The sequence below is a fragment of the Triticum dicoccoides genome, chromosome 3A (genome assembly GCF_002162155.2).
Source record: "Triticum dicoccoides isolate Atlit2015 ecotype Zavitan chromosome 3A, WEW_v2.0, whole genome shotgun sequence".
NCBI classification, from domain to species: domain Eukaryota; kingdom Viridiplantae; phylum Streptophyta; class Magnoliopsida; order Poales; family Poaceae; genus Triticum; species Triticum dicoccoides.
Window position 1 is genome coordinate 764,840,949 of NC_041384.1, and position 5,608 is coordinate 764,846,556.

The following is a 5,608-nucleotide window of genomic DNA, read 5'->3' on the forward strand; positions in this document are numbered from 1 at the left end:
AAATTCATGAACTTTTTAAAGTTGTGTAACTTCTTCCAAATTCATGAAACTTATTTCTAATTTATGACCCTTGTTTAATTTTTCCAAATTTACATGCCTTTTTCAGATTCAGGAGCTTTTTCATGTTTTGTAAAACTTTTCAATTTTTTTATTTTGTAGTTAGCGAGTTTTTTTAGACTATTTTTTATGTCAACGGTCAGCCTTCCAGCCAAGCGATGGAAGGACGGTGAGCGAGTGAGCTGCTCCCATAGCGAGGCGCGCGTGACTGCTTGGTTCAGCCGCACAACACTCAGAGCGCTGAATATGTAGGCGATTCCTAAACACCCCTTCTTCGCTATCGGCAATAACCACGACCACATACTTCCGATAGGAAGCCAATAACCACTAGGCCACCATGACACCTTTTTTTACTTCCTTTAGTTGGCGAACCCTGGTTTTAGGATGCTTCCAGAAGCTAACCGAATAGGTTTTTTCTAGTTCATTAGTCAGTTTTCCTGGCGGTTTTATTCGGTTTTCCTTTTTTTAATCTTTTTAGTTATTTTATTTCTCATTCCTTTTTGTTTTCTTAAATGGTCAGAATATTTTTAGATACATGATTTTCTTTTGTTAAATTTGATGAAGTTTTTTCAAATTTGCAAACACTTTCTTTAATAGATGATTTTAAAAAAAGCATGAACTTTTTCTCAAAATTGATAAACTTTTTTGCAATTCATGAACTTTAGTTTCAAAAATCGATGAACTCTTTTTCAAATTCGTAAACTTTTTCACAAAACCGATGATGTTTTTTAAAAATTAATAAGCTTTTTCAAAAAAATGTTCAACTATTTTTATATAGATAAACTTTTTGAAAAAAATTGATGATATTGTTCCAAAATCAATGAATCTTTTTAAATTGATGAATTTTTTAAGTTTGTAACGTTTTTCAAATTTGATGAACATTTTTAATTCATGAACTTCTCATTTTTTGCGGTTTTTTGGATATTGTTTCAAAACAATCATGTTTTGAAGTCAATGGTTGACTGGCCAACTAGTCAACTGTCGACCAGTCAACCATTGATCAATAGCCTATGTGCTGACGAAAAAAATGTCTACTAGCTAGGATTCGATCCGAAGAGCTCCTGTTGAGGACGGAACATAGCTGCCAGTCGAATGGAGACAATAGTAGTGAAATATTTGTAGAGCGAAGTATATAGAACAAAAGAGAAGTAGTATAACTCAACATTACCCAAATAATTTAAGAAACACATACAATTTATTAATTTCCAATTTATTTCTAAAATGTGAAAGAAAATTGAAAAGACGAACAATATTTGAACAAATTTTGGAGAACGAAAACAGAAAATTGGAATTCTGAACAAATTTCAAGAATACACAAAAAAATCGAAACTCCGACCTTTTTGAAAGGACGAATAAATTTAGAAATTACAAAAAAATAGAAACATGACCAAAATTTGAAACTCTAACCTTTTCTGAAAACGCGCTTTTTTTCTAAATACCAAACAGTTTTTTGAAAATATGAATTATTTTTTAAAACGTGAATAAAATTTTGAAATTCCAAACATTTTTTAACAGGATTTTCTTTGGAAATTCCAATTTTTTTTAACATTGCGAGCAGTTTTTAAAACTGTGCACAAAATTATAAAATTTTGAATGTTTTAATAACATAAATAAAATTCCAAAACTGCAAACATTTTTTGAAAAAATAAAATATTCTAAAATTCCAAACACTTTTTGGAATTGCGAAAAAGTATTGAAAATGTGCAAAAAAATTGAAATTTTGAATTTCTTTTTCAATTGTAAATGAAGTTCACATTTTAAGACATGAACAAATTTTGGAAATGCGAACAAATTTTTAATTATGAACACTTATTGAAAATATGAACAAATTTTCAAACTAAACATATTTTAAAACATGACATCTTTTTGTGGTGAACAAATTTTGAAGCTCCGTACTTTTTTCAAATCATGAACAAATTTTGAAATTTTTTGGAAAAAAGGAAAAAATGAAAACACAAACAAAATTTGGAGTTTTTTACTCTTTTTTTTTTAAATGAACAATTTTGAGATTCAAGATTTTAGAAAAAGGAAAAAATGTGAACTTGAAAACTAAAACAAAAAATGAAAACAAAGAAATGAAAAAAGAACAGAACAAAATGAAAAAAAGATATAAATAGAAAAACATAAACAAAAGAAAAGCATAAAACTGGTATAAAATAAAAACCGGTTCCAAAGAAGAAGGGAAAGACAGAATTCCATAGAAGAAAGGAACATGACAAAAAAAGAAGAATACAAAATATCTAATTGTAGACTAGTATTACAAGTGTTTCGAAACATTGAGTTTGCTCACATACTTCCTCATGTACAGTCAAATCAAAAAATAGTCAAAAATATATTTCTGGCAACAATCAATGAAAAATGGTTTACATACTTAAAAATTCGTGGGAAAAGACATTTCTAATGCTCTACAAAAAATGATGCTCAAAAAACTATTTTTGAAAGCATTGATTTTGTTTTTGCCGCAACATTAGGGATGTTTTTTCTTCACAACAATGTGGACGCCCTATTCACCTTTGGTGCTAGATCTGTATGGTGGCAGGCAACGGCAGGCAACGGCAGGCATCCGATCTGATGGGGGCCTCCACTACCTAGATACGGCCTACTGTAGTGCCAACCATGTGGTCGGCTCCATCCTGCAGCGGTATTTCTCCTTCGGACCTAACCGTGGCAGCACCAGCTGTTGGGGAACGTAGTAATTTCAAAAATTTCCTACGCACACGCAAGATCATGGTGATGCATAGCAACGAGGGGAGAGTGTGATCTACGTACCCTTGTAGATCGCAACGGAAGCGTTGACACAACGTAGAGGAAGTAGTCGTACGTCTTCTTCCCGATCCGACCGATCCAAGCACCGTTACTCCGGCACCTCCGAGTTCTTAGCACACGTTCAGCTCGATGACGATCCTCGGGCTCCGATCCAGCAAAGCATCGAGGAAGAGTTCCGTCAGCACGACGGCGTGGTGACGATCTTGATGTTCTACCGACGCAGGGCTTCGCCTAAGCACTACAACGATATAACCGAGGTGGAATATGGTGGCAGGTGGCACCGCACACGGCTAAGGAACGATCACCAAAGATCAACTTGTGTGTCTAGAGGTGCCCCTTGCCTCTGTATATAAAGGAGCCAAGGGGGAGGGGGGCGCCGGCCAGGGAGAGGGCGCAGGAGGAGTCCTACTCCTACCGGGAGTAGGACTCCCCCCTCCAATCCTATTCCAACTAGGATTCCCAAGGGGGGAAAGAGAGAGAGGGGGGCCGGCCACCTCTCCTAGTCCTAATAGGACTAGGGAGGGGGGAGGCGCGCAGCCCTCCTTGGGCTTCCCTTTCTCCTTTCCACTAAGGTTCATGAAGGCCCATATGTCTCCCGGGGGGTTCCGGTAACCTCCCGGTAATCCGGTAAAATCCCTATTTCACCCGGAACACTTCTGATGTCCAAACATAGGCTTCCAATATATCAATCTTTACGTCTTGACCATTTCGAGACTCCTCGTCATGTCCGTGATCACATCCGGGGCTCCGAACAACCTTCGGTACATTAAAGTGTATAAACTCATAATAACTGTCATCGTAACGTTAAGCGTGCGGACCCTACGGTTCGAGAACAATGTAGACATGACCGAGACACGTCTCCGGTCAATAACCAATAGCGGGACCTGGATGCCCATATTGGCTCCTACATATTCTACGAAGATCTTTATCGGTCAGACCGCATAACAACATACGTTGTTCCCTTTGTCATCGGTATGTTACTTGCCCGAGATTCGATCGTCGGTATCCAATACCTAGTTCAATCTCGTTACCGGCAAGTCTCTTTACTCGTTCTGTAATACATCATCTCACAACTAACATCTTAGTTACAATGCTTGCAAGGCTTATGTGATGTGTATTGCCGAGAGGGCCCAGAGATACCTCTCCGACAATCGGAGTGACAAATCCTAATCTCGAAATACGCCAACCCAACATGTACATTTGGAAACACCTGTAATGCTCCTTTATAATCACCCAGTTACGTTGTGACGTTTGGTAGCACCCAAAGTGTTCCTCCGGTAAACGGGAGTTGCATAATCTCATAGTCATAGGAACATGTATAAGTCATGAAGAAAAGCAATAGCAACATACTAAACGATCGGGTGCTAAGCTAATGGAATGGGTCATGTCAATCAGATCATTCAACTAATGATGTGACCTCGTTAATCAAATAACAACTCTTTGTTCATGGTTAGGAAACATAACCATCTTTTATTAACAAGCTAGTCAAGTAGAGGCATACTAGTGACACTCTGTTTATCTATGTATTCACACATGTATTATGTTTCCGGTTAATACAATTCTAGCATGAATAATAAACAATTATCATGATATAAGGAAATAAATAATAACTTTATTATTGCCTCTAGGGCATATTTCCTTCACCAGCTTGCCTCTAGAGCTACAGATTTTGGTGGCCACCATTGTGTCGTCGTGAGTATTCCTCCCTCCATATCTGATGGTTGCTGCTGGCGGCTCAGACTATCACGGTTGCGGGATGCAACCATGAGGCCCCTTTGTGGAGTTTGGCAGCTCTCAGTCCAGCAAGTTTGGCTTTGGCGGTGAGGCGCAATATATGGATGTCGGCTTTGACGTAGAGGGTATGGTTGTGTAGTTGCTAGGATCATGGAAAAGTGGTGGCTACAACACATGATTGACTTTGATTTGGTGGATCTTCTCGACTACCTGGTCTTGAGCTTCGGGGTGAAAATTCTAGGTCTGACCTGATTTGGTTATGCCCGGCAACAATAATGTTTTTGCGTCATTAACTTGTTGAAAGCATTGTTTGAATATAGTTTGATTTGTTATTCAAGGTCAAAACCCATAATCTCGCCCCCGGTAGTTGGATCTGATGGCGGTGGTGTTTGAGCATCGTTCCTTTTCTGAAGGTGTTGGTGTTGAAGAACCTCATTGTCTTTGTTGTGTCAAAAGATGGTTGGTATGGTTGTTCCTGTAGGTTGTCAATCATTATTTCGATCACTTCGGGGGTTTTTCTTCACTTAGGAATTACTTTGTTCTTTATTGACTTTGCTCTTTGCGGCGTGTTTATTTGTCTGTGCACACGCACATGTGTGCGAGTTGGTGCTTCCAGTGTGCATCTTCGTTATACAGAGCCCAGATGTGTAGTCATTGTGTTTATCCACTTAATGCTTCATTTTGAGTTAATAAAGTCCACTGTTAAAAAAGCTCAATGAAACAAAAATTGATGTGACTATGCAACATTCTAGGCGGACAAGGTTCTCTCCTAGTAGGTAGTTGGTGAGGTGGCGAGCTACTAAAATGTGATGACATTTAATACTAGATTTGATCGTATCACATTTTATGGTGAAAACTCTCAAATTTATGTTGGCGTCGATATAAAAATATATAATTACATTAAACGGATACCATCTTAAAGATAGAACTAAATTGTGCAAACTAAGGATGATGATACGAGCATATCTTTTTGATACTTTTGACCATGTTTGCCCACTACCAGAGAACCCTTCGCTGAAGTGAGGCTACACAGACCATTCATACAGTTACG